We start from the raw sequence: 21,317 nt of genomic DNA on the forward strand, positions 1-21,317 counted from the left end.
GTAAGCCATACACACACTTACTTGGAAGGTAACGAAGAATGTTTCACATACGTACATAGAAGGTCACGAACAATATTTCACACACATAACCAGCAGCTTGAAGCGAAGATAACATTTCACAAACACATAACAGGCATCCAACAGTGGAGAGAACACTTCACACACATTTGCAGTCTATGGGTTACATTCGTGAAATCTCTAAACCTTAACAGAAATAGGCGAACGAAGTAACCGAGAGTATAAAAGCCGCGCGAGTTGAGGAATCAAGAATCAGTTTGACTTTAACACGCTTTAGTGAAGTACGCGATAATTGTAATTATGAAGTATTACTGCCAAAGTAGTCTAAGCTATAAAATAGTCAGGAATCTGCCAAAACTCGTTACAATATTTAAAATTATAGCATTAGAAAAATTTGAGAAAATTTACTTACTTTTACGCTATTGGATTCCCCAAATGTTCTCATATATTCGCAGAGTTTTTATAATATATAATTTAACAATAGATAGCGCATTTTTTTTGTCCAATCAAAAACTTATTATAAGTTCATATATACTATGACATTGCTATATTTTTTGTACAACCGTAATAAAGGAACGTACAGCGTCTCAACCAACTTACTACCACCAGAAATTCTCAGACAGTTTTATCAGAACGCTTCAGCGAAGATGAAATATTCCGTACAGTTGTGCCACGCGTGACGATGGAACAACCCTAAAGTTGTACCAAGTTTCGTTTGAAGGAGTACTTTAACAATCACATTGGCGTTCCTTAGTTCTACTGCTCACCATGATTAGTTAGTTTAATGAGTGTCCTTATCGCTATAACAACAACAACAGCTAGCTTAATGATAACTTTGTATATAAACTAACATCATTCTTTATGTGACCGTGTGTTGCTTTGTGCTGTTATTTAATGCCCGCTGTGCTAATGAGTATGTAATAAAATTCCGGACAAAATTCAGCATTGATGGCGTTAACAATTAATGAGTTTGACGCCTCCACTATTTTATCATAGTAATTTTGTATTTTCCTAAACATTTGATTACATTTCCGTTGTCCGGGTGTACTATAACAAAATATTTCCAACCATTTCAACTAAATAAATACTCGACTGTCATTTAGAAATACAACGCCTTGCTGGCATATTTATTACGTATACGCCATGGTGATACGTTGCTGTCTGGTGAATGTTATATTAAGTCAGCATATTTTTGATACGATACAGGGCATAAGTAGTTACGTGTAGCGCGTAGTGAAACTCATTACTCGTAACTATATTGAGTTGTTATAATCAGACACCAAGAGAGACGTAACAAGTGCGGGTGAGCCAAATCTAAATATCTAAGTTTCTTATGGCCATGCTTGGATAGGAAAGGCACCAGCTTCCCCCTCAAACTGAACAAATCGGTGAAGGTACTTACGGGTGTCATCAGAGGTCATTGTGCTATCGCACCAATGCTTCGAAGGTGATGAATAACAACATGCTCCCTCTGCATAAGCTGTTATGAGGAGGAGGAAAAGGAGTCGATCTACCATTTTCTCTGCCGATATCCGGGGCTTCAAAGAAGAAGGCTCTCATTTCTATGCGCACGGTTCTTCGACAGCCTGGCAAAGGTTGTTAAGGCGGACGTCTCGCTCCCCCTTGGATTTATCAGGGAAACCAAGTGGTTCGTTGAGGACCACTAGTAGGTAATGGAGTGAAACGAATGTGCCGCCACCCTACACTTATTGAGAGCACTCATAATGGATAAAAATGTCTCCGAGTGGAAGTGTGGATAATATCATGCACGCCCTCTTAACCTAACCTAACCTTCATTAAATTTATTTAACTGATACTTGAGAAATTATTTAAATTAAGTTTGGTGTAATGATTAACGAAAACGTTAAGAAAATTGCCTATTCAGTGCAGCGGTCACTTATGAGTGATATTTATTGCCATTTTCTTAAGATACGACACAAAACACGTTGCAGCTCTTTGGCAAGTTTCCTAGGGCTTTTTTCATTATAGCTGTGTGGAAGGATGAGTTTAGTTATGGGGTCGCCTTTGAGGTAGTTTCGAGTATTGTGCTTTATAATATTACATTTGTAGACGTACTAAGCTGTAGCTCATTGCAAAGGTCAACTTTAGATGAGATTTTCATACATGGGGTTGGTTGCTTTATATCCAGTTTAAAGCATCTCGCAGCTTGAAAAAAAGGCGCTCGCGAAGTTCGATACGTAAACACACACGCTTTGGGTTAACCCACAACAGAACTAGATTCCCCAGAAACAAATAAAATCGGGATTTTTGATAATAAAAAATTAGAGATACTCTAAGAAAAACCCGATAGCTTTTCAATATCGATTCGGTAAATTTTTCATAACCAATTGATAATATATCGATAACATGCCGTTAACAAATTTGTAACGCTCCAATCGATAATATGTGAATATCAAATTAATAATGCTCCCATAACAAATCGATAACTTTTTGGTAGCATATCAATAATTTTTCGGCAGATAATTGCTAATTTTTTGATAAAATTTCAATAAGAAATCCATCACTTTTTGTTAAAAATCGATATTACGCCGATGACAAATTGGTAATACTCAGATAACAAACTGATAACTTGTCGATACTAGAGCAATAACTTTTCGAAAACATATCAATAATTATTCGATAATAGATCGATACGGTTTTGTTGTGAAAAACCCGATAATTCATTGAAAACAAACTTTATATAACCTTTTCTCTGATATCAACTTCACCACGAGCCTTTTTCCCATATTACACTAAAGTGTTGTGAAAACACTTACGTTTACATTTCGTATTCTTTCATACCCTACGCCCACATCTATACTATGCTTAAACTCTAGATTCCACATATTGTACATTGTAGACTGAGTTGGAAAAAAAATCGCACTCAAATTTGAAGCTCATGTTGAGAGAGTCTTCGACAAATTTAAAAAACTGTTTGCTTCTTGGTTCTTCTGATTTTTAAATTTTTCATCTGATTTTTAAATTTATCGTCATAAGTTTTTCTTGAGAATCTCTATAACTCCTTTTGAGCTCTGAAATAGTTTTCTTGTAGTTTTCTGTGCATAATCAGCTGAAGGCCCTACAAACTGGACTCCCCCATACGGTCAGCAAAGGCGTTTACACATCACAATTGCGATAGGTGGTGCACGAATGAATCATTTCGAATACTCATCTTTTTAAATTATTATAAAAAAAATACTAATATATTGTTATCTATGAAAAATTTCAAGGTACAAAAGTGAAGTTAGATAAAGTTTAGCGAAAAACATAAAATATTGCTTCAACTTGTTGATTGCTTTATGAAACTTACAAATCACGTAATCGAATTTAGTTTGAACTGGTATATAATTTTATGCCATAACACAACAACTGTTTTCTGCCTTTTTTTGTAGTAAATCATTTTATTCTACTTCCGTAGCATACAAAATACTCTCGTGATTTATGATAGAAAGCTCAAATTTATCTTTGAACGATAAGTAAACAAAGAAAATAGCAAATCACAAGCCATGCTAGATATTTGTATAGAAATAGGGGAAAGGGGAGTACATAGATTAAGGCTGACCTATATACATGTGAAAGTGTATTTGCGCATATCTTATATCGTTTATAAATAAAAATAGTAGTACTAATATTAATGCATATAAGATATATATTTCGACAGCTCCTGTCTAAGCATATTAATGAGAACAAAAATTAATATTTCTCACACATACATACATACACTTACAAAAACGTGTATGACCTTTGAATATAAATACAGTACAGTCATTGTTTTGCAAAAAACTGGGAAAAAATATTGAGAAATTGCCAAACTTTAGAAAATATCTCTGTGTTGAGTTTTTACGGCCATTAGAAGATATCGGGAAACTGGACAAAATACTAACTGAAAACGATCTGGTCGACCAAGAAAGACAAATAAAGAAATCGACAACAAAATATATGTAATAGACAGGCCCGACAAGAGGGGAAGGGGAATGGGGGGATTCCCCGGGCACGGAGTTTCTGAGGGGACCCGCGATTTAGAGGTACTAAGACATTTTTTTTTAATTCAGGAGAGTTCTTTGTTTGTTCCATGTGCAATCTTTAAGCCAAATTTAAAAGTAACAAATATCTGCATTTCGTTTTAATATTATAGTGAAGTGTGAAAAATAATTTGAAAAGTCCCTTTCCTTAAAATTTAAGAATAAATATTTTATTTGGCAGCTGGCTGAAAACGAGTTTATAGAAATTTGTGCAAAACACGGGAGGGAAACTATATTAGATCAACGCAAGAAAGTATTTTGCTATTATCGTTGATGCTACGCCTGATGTTAGTCATTTTGGTAACCAAAAAACTGGGCAGGAAGTCGTTTATTTAATTTGCCATACTCTGGGTAAACATGAAATCCCATTAAAAGATTGTTGTGCACAAGGGTACGATAACGGCGCCAATATGAAAGGAGCTTACAACGGAGCACAACGTCACATTCTCGACAAAAACTCGAATGCTGATTACTCGCCTTGTGCAACCCACATTCTCAATTTATGTGGTGTTGATGCTGCAGGATGTTGTACGGCTGCAATTGCTTTCTTCGGAGTTGTACAAAAATGTTTTACTATTTTCAGCAGCAGTCCACAACGATGGAACATCCCCAAAAAAAATGTACCGAGCTCTCTTTACAGTCTTTCAGACACTAGGTGGTCGGCTAGAATTGAGGCAATCAGACCATTCGAAAACTTATGTTCCAGGATTAACATAAGCACTAAACACATTACTTAAGCTAAATTTGACTGCACAAGCATACGGAGATGTTACCGGCATTCTCAAGTACATCAACAAATTCGAATGTATCGTGCTGTCCTCAATTTGGTACAAAATACTGACTACCATTGATGAAAGAAACGTCGTACTCCAAGCTAGAGGCGCCACCATAGATGTTGAGGTCCGAAAACTAGATGCCTTATTAGTTGATTTGAAGTTGATCAGGAACCAATGGGATACAATTTTCAACGATGGCAAAACAGTTGCTATTCAATGTAACATCTTGCCAAAGTTTCTGCACATTCGAAAAAGAAACCCCAAAAGACGTTTAGAAGATAATGGAAATGAGATGATTATGGATGATCCAGGGTCTGATTTTAAAAACAATACATTCTTTATGATCATTGATTCGATAATAACTGGCATTACTGAACGATTTGCAGCTATGAGAAATTTGAGCGAAACGTTTTCCTTTTTGTGGCAATTTGAAGACATGGATGAAACTATAGTTCGGGCGAGCGCAGCTAACTTTGTTGAAAAATACAAAGCTTAAAATACGAAATAATTGACTTGAAACACATTTACAAAGCAAATTTTGATAAAGGTCTGTCACCATTGAATTTGCTAAATGCCATCTATGTTCAAAACCTGTATACAATTATCCTTTGCACTATACCAGCACTAACTATCTGTAGCTAGTGTAGAACGTTCCTTCAGCGTCCTTTCAAGAACCAAGCACTTTCATTGATCGTGTTCATCTCAAGAGCGAGTTTCAGAACTTGCCCTGCTTTGTGTTGAATCCGTTTTGGCAAGACAGTTAAATTTTGATGTTTTTATAAATATGTTGTAAGGAAACAAAGCAATTAAAGCCACTCTTTGATATCCGAACTTTCTATATTGAATAATTAAAATATATGTATAATCATCATTAAGTTTATCAGAAATGTATTAAAATGTTACTAAATAACTAGAAAAGACTATTAGAAACAATATGTGCCTATTAAAGAGAATTCTATTTCTACGTTACAATAAAATAGTATAAAAAGTAAATATTCTGTGATAATTTTACTGTCAGCTCTTAGTCTAGAAATCATTTAGTTGATGTGGCAAACATTTTTTTTTATGTAATCCATCAATAATGATTCATGAATGAGACGTCATTAATTTAAATTAATCAAATGTGTTAGTGGATTTTTTTATAGGGGCCTGTAAATTTTTTAGTCCAAGGCCAGGTTTTCTCTCTACTGCCCTGGTAATAGGTAAGGCCAATCGACGGAAATCTGGATCATAAATTCGTGCTGAAATCAATGAAGACTTGGATTCACCAATATTGCTAACGACAGTCAAAGGCCGGCTTAAAGAAAAAGGTATGATTGGACGCATTGCTGTCAGCAATCCACTTCTACGGCCAGTAAATAAACAGAAAAGACTGAAGTCCGCTCAAGAACATATTGACTAGACGATTGATCAGCGGAAACTATTTTTATGGTCAGACGAATCGAAATTCAAACTTTTTGGTAGCCATAGGCGTCAATATATTCGCAGAAACGTCAATGAAAGATTAAAAGCTGATTGCATTGTGCCAACTGTGAAACATGGCGGTGGCTCAGTGATGGTTTGGGGCTGTTTAAGCTACGTTGGCGTTGGCCAACTAAAAAAAAAAAATTGAAGGAATTATGAAACAAGTAAAGGTGTTTAAGTTCGGGTGTAACCGAATATTATATACTCAGCGTGAGCTTCAATTGCACATTTCATTGCAGATAAATTAGTTTTCTGCATAACACGTGGAACCGCCCGTTTAAAAAAAATGCCTCCCCATTTCTTATTACAATAAAACTTGATAAGTGAAATATCACTGATCCAAAACTATTTTTTGCCAAGTTATAGCTTATTATTCTAGTACACGACCCTTTTAAATTTGTTTTATATCTTAGCTGCTGTGGTCTTTAACCGAACCTGTCCATTGTTACTAGAAATATGTTCTACTATAGGGAAAATGTGTGTACCCAATTTTATTACGATCCGTTAATTTTTCTTCGAGTTATGGCTCCTGAAAAATATAAAATTGCTTAGTCAAAAAGGGAGCGGTGTCACTCCCATTTTTTAAAATTTGAAGTTTTTCCTATTAATTGTTATAAATCCACTTGGGAAATGAGATACCATTGATATAAAGCTCTTTTTTGCAAATATATAGCTTATTTTATTCGTCCACGACCCTTTTAAAAATCTTTTATACAAAAGTGGGCGTGGTCCTTAACCGATTTCGTAAATTTTTCTTCAAAGCATTCCTTATAGTAAAGGAAACCTCTCTGCCGAATTTTGTTACGATAGGTTTATCGATTTTTGATTTATGATTAATAATATTTGTAAAATTCATTTTATCACAAGTGGGCGGTACCACGCCCATTCAAAAATTTTATTTCTAAACTTTTATCAATACTCGCAATATCAGTCCACACGTCAAATTCCAAATTTTAGGTGTATTATTTACTAAATAAGCAGGTCTTTTTGTGTTTTCAAAAATGTTATATATATAAAAAGTGGGCGTGGTTATCATCCGATTTCGCTCGTTTTCAATACCAATCCATTCTGGCTCCAGATAAGCTCTTGTACCAAAGTTGGTGAAGATATCTCAATATTTACTCAAGTTATCGTGTTAACGGGCATACGGACGGACGGACATGGCTCAATCAAATTTTTTTTCGATACTGATGATTTTGATATATTGAAGTCTATATCTATGTTGATTCGTTTATACCTGTTCAACCAACCGTTACCCAATCAGTCTGTGTGCAAAGCACTCTGAGTATAAAAAGAGACAAAGAAGAATTAAAGAATCTTAGTTTTTAAAAAAATAGTGAAATTTGTTTTGACATAAAATATAAATTTCAAATTTAATAATGCAAAATTAGATTTGATTAAAAGAAAATATTTACAAAGAGTTTTGATAACAAACTACTATATATAAAAAAATTAATAATAAAAGATTTTTAAAATTGTATCAAAATAGTGACAGCAAAAATGAAACAACCAATAAAATCCTCTACCATTACAAATATATAACAACTCCAAATTCTACATGGTGCGATAGCCATTTTTCTTCTATCAAATACTTCAATATAAATAAACAACAATCAATATTTTCTACAACACAAATCTTCAATAAATTCAAATTAAATACAATCAACAAATATTTGATTTATTAAGAAAAGGTGCACATCCACATTCTGAATCTATGGGTCATACTGAGTAATATTGTCCATGGGACCATAGGTCTGAAATGAATTTCGAGCCTCCTCAATTTGGTTAAAAAATTGTATATCCGAAGCCGAATCCGAATTTAACATTTATTTTCATGTACTTTCTTTGTGAGAACCGCTATTTGGATTGGGATATAAAATTTTCTAACAAAATTAGGGAGGTTCGAAATTCATTTCAGACCTATGGTCCCATGGACAATATTACTCAGTATGACCCACAGATTCAGAGACTGGATGTGCCTTTTCAACAATAAATTTGACCCACCCTAATACATACACTTACTAAAACATGTATGACCTTCAAATATAAATACTTCTGCTACAGCGATATCAAATTAATATTCTTAACAGTAAAAATGGCGACAAATGGCTGTTATTGAAGTTTTGCGTTTCATTCTCGTATAAGATATATATAAATAGCTTCATAATCTTGTGTGTATTATGACGCTTCAATTCGTCGGCTACCTGCTCATTTTCCAATGCATGTTTACAGCATGCTATACCATCAGCGCTATTATGAACTCTTGCTTAGGCTCAGTTTTTAGTGCAAGTTCAACTTTGTTTCTCAGTTAAACCACACTTAAACGTATTCTGCAGTTTTTCAGTATACTTTAACTGAAATTTAAGCTCTAAAATCTTTAGCTTTAAAAACTTAAGCGTTTTCAGACATATTTTCTCAACTTTTTTATAAAGAAGTTCAGTAACAGAAGTTGGAAAAAAGATAGTTCCTAACTTGTACTCAAGTGTGGTTCTCTGAATGGACTCAAATCTAAGATTCCAATACTCCAATCTGCGCGAAGATAACACAAAACATGTATAATTTATTTTTTATTTATAATGCTTCATAAATGCTACCAATCAGGTGTTTATTTCTTACAATAAACCGCTGTTGGCTGTGGTGGTACCACCTGAGAAATGTTTTCTTTTTCAACTCCATCTCAACGCGATATCCAATTAAGGAGGAAGAAGAAACGAGGTAGGTATTCATTGTAGAAATCTTTATCAAAACCTCTCAAAAGTATGAGAATAATTTGTGTATGACGTTTGGCATCAACTCCAAAACTATACATTTTTTTTTTACTCAAAGGATAGTGATTTGAGAATGATATTGGATATCAACTTTAGAGCTATATTGATAGACACTTCTCTAAGGCTGAAGAAATATGTTTTCCATGTTTGTTGTGTAAACGAAATCCAGCTCTTGCTGTATCTACAAATTATCTAGAAAATAAAGAATCAATGTTGCCGTGAAACTAGTAAGGAAGGTTAAGTTCGGGTGTAACCGAACATTACATACTCAGTTGAGAGCTATGGTGGCAACATAAGGGAAAATAACTATGTAGGAAAATGAACCGAGGGTAACCCTGGAATGTGTTTGTATGACATGTCTATCAAATGAAAGGCACTAAAGAGTACTTTATGAGGGAGTGGGCCATACTTCTATAGGTGGACGCCATTTAGGGATATCGCCATAAAGGTGGACCAGGGGTGATCCTAGAATTTGGTTGTACGATATGGGTATCAAATGAAAGGGGTTAATGAACATTTTAAAAGGGAGTGGTCCTTAGTTCTATAGGTGGACGCCTTTTCGAAGATATCGCCATAAAGGTGGACCAGGGGTGACTCTAGAATGGGTTTGTACAATATGGGTATGAAACGAAAGGTGTTAATGAGTACTTTAAAAGGGCGTGGGGCTTAGTTCTATAGGTGGACGCCTTTTCGAGATATTGCCATAAAGGTAGACCATGGGTGACTCTAGAATATGTTTGTACGATATGGGTATCAAACGAAAGGTGTTAATTATTATTTTAAAATGCGTGGGGCTTAGTTCTATAGGTGGACGTCTTTTCGAGATATCGCAATAAAGATGGACCAGGGGTGACTCTAGAATGCGTTTGTACAATATGGGTATCAAACGAAAGGTATTAATGAGTATTTTAAAAGGGAGTGGACCTTAGTTCTATAGGTGGTCGCCTTTTCGAGATATCGCCATAAAGTTGAACCAGGGGTGACTCTAGAATTTGTTTGTACGATATGGGTATCAAATGAAAGGTGTTAATGAGGCTTTTAAAAGGGAGTGGTGGTAGTTGTATATGTGAAGGCGTTTTCCAGATATCGACCAAAATGTGGACCAGGGTGACCCAGAACATCATCTGTTGGATACCGCTAATTTATTTTTTTTTCGTATTTGGTATAGAATTATGGCATTTTTTCGTTTTTCGTAATTTTCGATATCGAAAAAGTGGGCGTGGTCATAGTCCGATTTCGACCATTTTTTACAACAATACAAAGTGAGTTCAGATAAGTACGTGAACTGAGTTTAGTAAAGATATATCGATTTTTGCTAAAGTTATCGTGTTAACGGCCGAGCGGAAGGACAGACGGTAGACTGTGTATAACAACTGGGCGTGGCTTAAAACGATTTCGCCCTTTTTCACAGAAATAAGTTATCGTCCCAGAATCTAAGCCCCTATCAAATTTCACAAGGATTGGTAAATTTTTGTTCGACTTATGGCATTAAAAGTATCCTAGACAAATTAAATGAAAAAGGGCGGAGCCACGCCCATTTTGAAATTTTCTTTTATTTTTGAATTTTGTTTCACCATATCATTACTGTTAAAATTTGACTTTAAAAATTTTTTTTTTTAAAGTGGGCGTGGTCGTTCTCCGATTTTGCTAATTTTTATTAAACATACTGTCACGGATATTAGTATCACTAAGCTATACCATCACTAAGGCGATGCTAAGGCCATGCCAAGCAGTATTAACGTCAATAATCAAATCATGTATACACATATATAAGGCAGCCGAAAGAGATGTCACACACAGATGCATTTACTTGTACGCCTATGTGTGTGCGAGAGACTGTAAACTACAAACTCACATACATCTGAGAGACGCTGAAAAGTAGAAAATTGTAAACAAGTAGAAACTATATGAGAACTATAAACACTCGAAACAGTTGGTAAGTTCTGGAAATAGAAGAGCCTAGATGTATGCAGCGTAAACTATAAAAGCGGCACAAGCGAGTAAAAAGTAATTCAGTTTGATTTGAGTTGTCAAGCAGTTTGATTAAGACGATATCTAGCGAGCAATAGCAGTGTTATTTTGAATAGTAGAGTTTCATTGAGCTATCAATCAGTGTGGTTATTAAGCAAGCACACAGTTTGTTATTGTGAAGTACTTTAATAAAGGCCATTTTGCATTATTACAAATTGGAGTTATTTATTCAACAGTTTAGTGATTCGAACTTAGCAGAGGATTGCAAATAAGAGGATTTGCAAGTAAAATTCGTTACAATACATATAGTAATAGGAGTAACGTTCCTGCAAAATTTCATCATGATATCTTCAACGACTGCGAAATTACAGCTTGTAAAACTTTTAAATTACCTTCTTTTAAAAGTGGGCGGTGCCACGCCCATTGTCCAAAATTTTATTAATTTTCAATTGTGCGTCATAAGTTCAACTCACCTACCAAGTTTCATCGCTTTATTCGTCTTTGGTAATGAATTATCGCACTTTTTCGGTTTTTCGAAATTTTCGATATCGAAAAATGTGGGCGTGGTTATAGTCCGATATTGTTCATTTTAAATAGCGATCTGAGATGAGTGCTCAGGAACCTACATACCAAATTTCATCAAGATTCCTCACAATTTACTCAAGTTATCGTGTTAACGGACAGACGGACGGACGGACATGGCTCAATCAATTTTTTTTTCGATCCTGATGATTTTGATATATGGAAGTCTATATCTATCTCGATTCCTTTATACCTGTACAACCAACCGTTATCCAATCAAAGTTAATATACTCTGTGAACTCTGCTCAACTGAGTATAAAAAGGCTGTCTTAAACTGTGAATGAAAAACTACTATGTAGTTTAACTGGAGTTTAAGCAAACTAAGTTTAATATTAGCTTAACCAACTACTGAAAACTAGACCTTAGGTATCCACCCATCATCGTATCGCTGTGCCAAATAGATGAACACCAGTTATGTAGGTGAAACGGGTATCACATTAAGAGCCAGCTGCGTTTTGATTAGCTCTGCAGATGTGATTTGCTCTCGATTGTATGAAATATGAGATATACACTATGAGTAATTTAAACACATTCTTTGTTGTTGTAACGTTGCTAGGAAATAGTTGGGCAGCATTAATAAGTTATTTGTTAAAATTTATGTCCACATGTATACACAAATGCCTGTTCAACTTTATCTAAATTGATGAATGTAATGATAAAATACAGAATATTTTGAAGTATTCCTTTTGTATTGTAAATACAATATACACATTTATGTTTGACTTACTAAGTTCAGTTAGATAAATTTTTTTTAAATCATAAACTTCGCTGGGAGCAAGCAGAAAACAGGTTTCTTCCATACATGCCAATAAAGTTTCTTGAAAACGAGCAAAGCCCAAAAGGTGTCAATGATAGACTAACCTGTTTTGGGCAGATAAGTATGACTGAGGCATAATATGTTGTAATTTTGGGTCGGGGGAATGATGCAAAGGAAAAAAATGTAAAAGAAAGCAAAAAGAGGGGAAGGGGGAGAAAAAAATATGAGAGCTCATAACTGAAACCAGGTGACGTTTTAGCAATTTGTTTTCAAGGGGTCTAAATTGCTTCTATCAAAGGGTTAGCAGTTTGTCATGGACAACCATGAACCAGTAAACAGATCCCGCATTAAAAAATGAGAGAGCAAAAAAATCACAGTTGGCTGGGAAATAAATTTCTCAGCGTGACGTCACGCTTTTACAACATGTTTTATTGCTGACGTAGTGCTCAGACTTTATTCCAACCGGAGTATTTGGCTCCGCTCTTACCTCCTACTATATTTTTTATCTTAAAGGTTTATTTGGGTCGAGTTGAAAACTAAATAATATTACTACCCAATATCTTTTGGTTGAAGTTTTCAATGCATATGTACGTATGAAAAGCGGATTGTTTACAAGTGACGATAGGACGAAATGATTGTTCGTGTATTAAGACATGTTTGTTCAGATTTTTCGTATGGAATCAGAATAGAAGGAGTAAAATGCAAGCAAAAAATATGTCTGGACGCGATCTGTAAATCCTGCCTAAATTCAATATACTGATCTTCTTGAAGTTTTATATAAAAACGAAGTACGTTGAGTCAATGAGGTCAGCTAACCCTGTTTTGCGATAACAGTCGCCAATTGGGAGCACCAAGCGAGGTTAAAGCTTCTTTCAACTGTCTCTCCAAACTCAGTGAAAGTATTCTCTTTCCTATGTTTACAAACTGCCGGAGCGTATTCGTTCATTCGCATAACATGACCTAGGTAGCGAAGCTTTCGGTTTTTATTGGCTGCACTATCGTCATATCTTCGAAAAGCTCAAATAGCTCATCATTATACCTCCTCGATACTCGCCGTCGATATCACGGATAGGACTATAAATCCTCCGGAGAATTTTTCTCTGGAATACTCCAAGAGCCATTTCATGTTCTCTCGACCCTTTCATCATTCCGAGCCATACATCAGAGCAGTTATGATGAGTGACTTATAGAGCGAGAATTTTGTTCGTCGAGACAGGACTTTACTTTTCAATTGCTTAAAGAAGCACTTGTTGGCAAGACTTTTTCTCCATTTGATTTCTAGGTCGACATTGTTTTTGCTTTTAATGCTGCTTTCCAAATAGAACAAATCCTTCACAGTCTCCAATTTTGAATCCGTTAACAGTGACGTGGCTACAAAGGCCACGATGACAGCAAGTACTTCGTCTTGTCCACATTTACTGCAAGACCCACTTTTTTGGTTCTTTATCTTATACCAGATCATCGCCTCCATGTTTGAACAGCCCGGCGGGTATCACGTCATTACTTGGCGTGATTTTTTAGCGGTAATATTGCCATTTTCACTTCGCCAAAGTTGGATGCCGGAGCGTGCTTTTCATCATCGGCAATCGGGGTATCGGGTTCGTCTTACCCCACACTCTGTAGTCAGTTACCAGGCCGCCATTATCATTCCTATAGAAATATGCCCCGGTCTTGAAACCTTCTGTCATTAAGAGAGTATGAAAAATGTATGATAAACCAAAAATAATAATATTTTTCGCGATATCTAACCGGGGAGATAGAGCCCACTTTTCTTCCAGAATGTTATGTGTTAATGGGAGCATTATTTGGTAATCCTACACATTTTAGGCCGACTCCATGTGCATCTGATAACGCAGATAACTTTTTTGCTGAGAAACTTTTCATGACGAAAACACAATCGAAGGGATTGCCAAGACACCAAATCAATTTGATGTTAGTTGTTCGTCCGCTTTCAAAAAGGAAAAAAAATATACTCCGAAAATTTTATTTTTACTCCGCCGTAGTCGTTTACTCAGGTAACAGTTTTAAATACTCCGAACACTGGTAGCGAAATATGAGAGAAATGTAATAAATCGAAAAACTTCAAAAGCGTTACGTCGTCAAACTTTTTTTTTCAAATTCGATTACAAATACAACAATTCCGGAATGCGAGATCTTTGCTGATAGTTTTATCGATGTACAGTTATCGATAAGTTATCTGTTTATTTTTGACTGCGCAAGAGCATGTAAGCCCATCTCATTTCGAAGAAATTTCGGTTGTTTTTTATAGTTTCGGAAAAATTTAAACAGCGTGATATCAGCGTGGATAAGGCGACAGCAGTTTTGATTATATTTTGCAAGTCCCTTCAAAACCTATTCTCGCGGGAGTAGGACTCGAAGCCGATTCATGCGTTGGTTGAACTGTTTAAATCACATGAAGCCATGCCATGCCTTAGTTGCTATAAACTCATTCCAATAGCCTTCCTTGCATGTTTTATTCTTTGCACGGACATTATTCTACAATACGAAATATGTATTGTGTCAAAGTTATACTTTTGTTGTTGGCGGTTTCAAAGAAATTGGTATTGTCTTTCTGTTGTTTTCGGCGTGTTTTCTAACAGTTATCGAGTTTTTATAAAAATTTCAACTTTTTATCAGTAACAAACGTTTCAGTTGCGATTTTTTATCAAAGAGTTATCGGTTTGGTATACAAAAGTTCTCGATTTATTATACAAAAGTTACCGATGTATTATCAAAATGTTTAGGATTAGTTATTGAAAATTTATCGATTTGTTATAAATGTCAATTTGTTATCGGCGTGTTATGGATCGGTTATCAAAAAGTTGAAGATTGGTTATTGAAAACTTATCGATTTAATATCGGTGTGTAATCAATTATTATCTGCGTAATATCGATTTGTTATTGAATCCCTAGTAATTTATTATTGAAAAGTTATCGTTTTTTTATCGAAAGGCAACCGATTTGCTATCAAAATTGTTAATAAATTATCGATTTGTTTTCGAAGAGTTTTCCGTTTAGTATCAAATTCGTAATACTACGATTATGGGTTTGTTATCGAAAATTTTAGATTTTTTCGAAAGTTAACGATATATTTAGCGATTGTTTATTGAAAAGTTTTCGATACGTTTTTAAAAAGTTATCGGTGTGTTATCGCCAAATAATCAGCTGGTTAAGAGATTACCCCCCAATGTGCAAAAAGTTTACTTCATAGTTATTTTTTCTTTAATTGCTGAGAACACAATTAATCTCTAAGAACCGTAGGAATATGCTGAGTTGTTTTGTAGGTTTGTGCGATAGTTCTCAAAATATTGTGGTGAGTGTTAACATATATAAAGTAATTAAATTTGTTTGTTTGTTTCTTTAAAGGTGTGTTCAATTTATACTTATTATTTAAAAATTCATAAGCTTATAGCCGGCTTATAATAATTGAATATTCAATTATTATGTTTTTCTAATAGAAGCTGAAAAGAAAGAAAGTAATATTTACTGGCATATTGCGATGGTACCATTTCGAAAACCGAATAATTGAATAATTTAAAATTCAATTATTATAAGCCGGTGTTAAGCTCATGAATTCTTAAGTAATAAGCATAAAATAATTAAATAAATACTGCAAAACCACGACAGCAATATTGGCAGAGAAGGCAACAAATATCTACGCACACATATACACAACAGCTAATACCGTTGACCACAGTACACCCACATAACACAGCAATAAAGAGCGCAGACGGCAGTACTCACACATACATACTCATAGATGACAACAGCGCGTATGAGATACAAAGATATGAGAGAAGTAAATAAGCAAAAAATCGAGAAGGCTGTTCGCGAAAAGTCTATAGCCTGGGAAAGATAGGCGAACGAGGTAAAGGGAAACAGGCTGGGAAAGATTCAATCAGTTTAAGTAAAGTACGCTAATTATTTTAATTACGAATATTAGAGTAAATAAAGAGAAATTTCCATAATATCTTCAAATAAAGAGAAATTTCCATTAAGAAGATTTCTGTTTATTTATTAGATAGTTCAGTGATTCACACAATTAGAAAGCAAATATTATTCGAGAATACTGGAGACTTGAATAAAAATGTTTGAACTGCACTAAGCAAGAAATTCCTCATCTAAAATGAGATCTCAGGTAACGAGTTTGAAGGTTTCCAAGAGACTCCTAAGCTTAACGAAAGCTTCTTTATTGTTTTTTCGAGGGAAAGGGTATTATTATATATTACAAAAAAATTAATATATATTACAAAAATAGCATACCTGATGCAGAAATGGTTAGATTAAAGCGGGGCTATCTCGTTCTTGAAAGGGAAAACTCGAGCAATTCTCCCAAATTCAAATATTTGGACCAAAATGAATGAAAGATATTATACAAACATGGTGTGCCTTATGATCCCAAGAAGTTGTCTTCAAAGATTTTTCCCTGCGAACCGTAAGTGACAAGGCTTGAAATAACAATTTTCGGTGCCACACGATTTTGAAAGTTATTTAAAATTAGCGTCAGCAATTGTGTTTTCGTGTCACAAAGTAAAACAAAATAAAACACACTGGATATTTAGGTCAGAACCTAATTATTTAAAGTTATTTCACACGGCCACCCAAATGATTAATTTATTTAGTTGCATATATGTACATAGATACACTGTCATGTACGGCTCACACGCATGCACACACACTTCTATAGTCACTCATATATATAAGCAATATAACACGAGTAAATGAGTTTTCCATCGAATAACAAATATCCCTTGGAAAATCCCCGCCCGATCTCCGGCCCGACCCAACGGAGATTATTTTCTTTTCCACGGAGGAAGAAAGTCGCTGCTGCTGCCATGCCATATTATGTATCAAAAGTAAAAATATTGTACCTTCTTAACGTTCAATAAACCAATTATTGTCATTTTAATAATACTCAAAAAGCTGTCTTTTTATTTCTTTTATATATATATTGCGACGAATATTAGTAACACTAAGGTATACTATTATCTCTAAGCCGATACCAAGCAGTCACTTGTATCTACATAAAGAAATCAATCATTATGTCTTCACATATGTACTTAAAGCAGCGGAGAGATACTCAAAAAAAAAAAAAAAGATACTCACGAAAGTATGCAATCATTGGCAAATTAGTTCTCACACATACACATGCATATATCTGAGATACTCACAATCATCGGTGGAAGTATCACATATACACGCGCATATTGCTATGCGAGAAGCTATAAACGTTTATAGCTGGTAACTAAGTAGTAAATTCTAGAAGAAGAAACGCTAGAAGTATGCAAACGAGGACACCAAACACTATCAAAGGCAGCAACAGTAGAGGCGCGAGAATCAGTTGGATTTCAGACGCTATCTAACGAGCAATAGCAATATTATCAGTTTCATTTAAGTAAGCTAATGGTTGTGAAGTATAAGTGGTATTGTGAAGTACTTTAATAAAAACCATTTTGCATTATTGAATATCGGAGTTATTTATTCAACAGTTTAGCAATACGAACGTTAGTAAAAGGTGTGAAATAATGAGAGTTTTACTAAATTTGTTACAATACAATATATATATTCTCCTTCTCCTTCTACCGCGCACTGGATTTGGCCATATTTATACATAATATTTGCTAATGTAAATATGTTTATCCAATTTCGCATGAAGACAACAGAAGGTTAAATGACTTAATTTGTTTATGGATATATTTACATACATATTGATATATGTACGCTTATAAATAGACCCAGTTACTGCGTATTTATTTTCTCATAGATTTTTTATTTCACAAAAAATTTTAATAATAATTTTTCCAATATTTGTTTTCATATCCGTCCTTCTAACTAATGTTATGTATGCTTTTTTATACTCTGCGTGCTTTGCACACGTAGTATATAAACTTTGGTAAGATAAAGGTTGGTTGTACAGTTATAAAGGAATCGAGATAGACATAGCCTTTGTGACGAACTTATTTTCCGCTGAGGTATGCCCAGTCTGTTCAGGGTTCCTATGATTGATGGAAGAACCTACTCCTATCGCAAGAAATAAACAAAGAGGTTCGGTAGACGTTATAATATTTATTTACAAATAAAATGTCCTTAATAGCTACTCTTACTTTCTGGCCCTGTCTCGATAAGAGTAGTTGAGGTAGAACCCTTCTGCCAAGCTCTCGGTCAGTTGGAGTGAAAACCTTCTACTGAATGTAAACCCAAGCACGAAATAAAGTGGAAACTTCAGGTCGCGCTCTGATCAGTGGTAGAAGCCCACTGACTCATATGCCTATCTCCTAGCTTCTGACCTTACATGCTAATTTGCCGCCTTTATATAAGTTAAGGCAACCGCTTACCAAGTTGACCCTTACCAACGGCCTGCAAGCGCAACTTCATTAATTGCTTCATCATCGATTTATTTGTAACAAACAACAGTCAGCAATAAGCACAGTAAACAACAGTCAGCAACGATCGCAGTAAACAACAATCAGCAATAGTTCGATTTTGGGCAATAACAAGAAATAGGGCACACATGGAAATGCAACGTGACATATGGCCAATGATAGGTGTAATTTTAAGTTAAGACATTCATTGTAATTATTCTTAAGTTGAATCACAACCAATAAATATGAAAGCGGACACAAGTCCGCTACCTTTTTAAAAATATAAAACGTACCATAAAACGTTAATTGGCGCCCAACGAAGGGGCCGGTGTTATTGTGTTCGATAAAATAAGTATTCGGTCGAATAGTATTTGGCAAAAAGTGCCAACGCGAAAAAACGACTTTCGTGAATATCGAGGCAAAAGCCAGACCCAAAGAACCCAGCGTTGGATTCCTGTAGGAAGAACGCACGTCTCCAATAGTGCGATTTGGCGATACCAGAGTAGCGGCAGCAAAAAGAAGCAATATCCCACCGCCAGGAGGCGCTTACCGTAAGATTAGTTTAGGTAATATAAATTTTTTTTTTTCTAAAGTGAAATTATATCGAAGTGATTGAAAAAAATAAAGGAAAGAAATTACATATATCGAAATTATACCAAAATATTAAAGTGAAAAAATTATCAATTATTTAGGCAAAATAAATCATATCGAAATTATATCAGAATATTTTAGAGAAAAAAAAAAATAAAAATAAATAAAATATTTATTATTGAGAGAAAAGAAATTAGGACAGACATAAGAAATCTTGAAAAAAAAAAAAAAAAAACAAAATCCAAAAGAAAGAATAAGAATCATAAGGATTTACCACAAAATTTTTTAGGAAACTAAATATTGCTTAGACTAGTTTACAATCTAATATACCAATTTATAATAATATCTGGCTTGTACAGCCATAAAATAATATAATTCAAAGCTGCGATTCACCACGTTCGTGGGGACCCTCCAGCTTATAACAGCGAATATTCTCTGCGATTCACCACCAAAGGGACCCTCCAGAGAATAATAACACGAAAAAAAAAATATATATTAATAGTATTAATAATAGCAAACTGAAATAATATAAATTTTTCAAACAATGTCAAACCCTAATGGCATAATCCGACCCCCTGTGTTAAATGCACATGCGCCTAACCCACCTTCTCAACCAACTACCGCTCCTTCAGGTCAATTTAATATGGATCAATTAACAACTATAGTGACAGGACTTGTCACCAATATGCTTAAGCAGGAAGGACGAAATTTAGTACAGGCAGCCCTTAACCCAAACGCTTGCTTTTCCAACATATCTGACGTAACCATAGACGAAAACCACTTGAACAACATAACGGAACTCGACAAAATACCGGACGTTGTTCGATGCCTCCGCGAATTTTCTGGTAATCCAGGAGAGTTTAACTCTTGGAAAAAAAGCGTAGATCGTATCCTTCAGATCTACGAGCCCCTAAAAGGAACGCCAAAATACTACGGCATCCTTAATGTTATAAGGAACAAAGTTGTGGGCAACGCCGATATTGCTCTCGAATCTTACAATACACCATTGGATTGGAAGGCTATTTCAAGATGCCTTACTCTCCATTACGCCGATAAGCGAGATTTAGGTACTCTCGAGTACCAAATGACCTCTCTAGTGCAGGGCAACCTCACTATTCAAGAATTCTATCAACGCGTCTATTCCCATCTCTCCCTTATCCTCAATAAGCTCGGATGCATGGAAGTCGGTGCAGAATCTATGCATTTACTTACCCGCACATACCGTGATAAAGCCCTCGACACTTTCATACGAGGACTGAAAGGTGATCTACCAAGATTGCTTGGAATGAGAGAGCCAGTAGATCTTCCCCAGGCTCTTCACTTGTGCCTAAAATTGGAGAACCAAAGCTTTCGTTCCCATTACGCAATGAATAGCAATAGCGCAAATAGGAAGCCTCATGACTTCCGACCACCTCTACCACCCAAAAAACCGGCCAATGAATTTTACCCCCAGTTGGCATACATGCCAAGACCTCAGATGCAAGCCCAGAATCTTGCGTATCACTATCGCCCTCAACCTACCTTTAACAATTTCCAAAATAATCAACCAAATAGACCATTTGGTCAACAAACCCCTTTCAAGCCTCAACTTCCACGTCCAGAACCAATGGACGTCGACAAATCCCTACATTCAAGAGTGGTAAACCATATGAATAGACCACAAGCCAATAATGGTGTGAAGAGACAATCAAACTCCTCACAACAAGTACCCCTAAAACAGCAGAGGAATTTCCACGTAGAGGCAAGTGAGCAAGATTACCAGCAAGACCACCAACAAAACTACCAACAAGATCCACAATACAAAACTGACCAATACTATCAACCAAACTGGACTCCTACTGCACAGGAGTACGAGACAGCATTAACAGCAGAAGAAAATGGACAATCAGTCCAGGAATACGCTGAGGGATGCTCATATCCTGAAAAGCAGGACCATATTGATATCCATTTTTTGGAATGAAAAGTTCTTCGTTACCCTACGTCGAATGTAGAACGAAGAACGGGAA

General features: G+C 35.3%; 1 protein-coding gene across 1 annotated transcript in view; it reads right to left on the minus strand.

The window, feature by feature from the left end:
- Positions 1-21,317, minus strand: part of LOC137238917 (uncharacterized) — a 224,245-nt gene that overhangs the window by 58,614 nt on the left and 144,314 nt on the right. The gene's annotated exons all lie outside the window — the stretch shown is intronic.

Source organism: Eurosta solidaginis, chromosome 1 (assembly GCF_040869045.1).
Source record: "Eurosta solidaginis isolate ZX-2024a chromosome 1, ASM4086904v1, whole genome shotgun sequence".
NCBI classification, from domain to species: domain Eukaryota; kingdom Metazoa; phylum Arthropoda; class Insecta; order Diptera; family Tephritidae; genus Eurosta; species Eurosta solidaginis.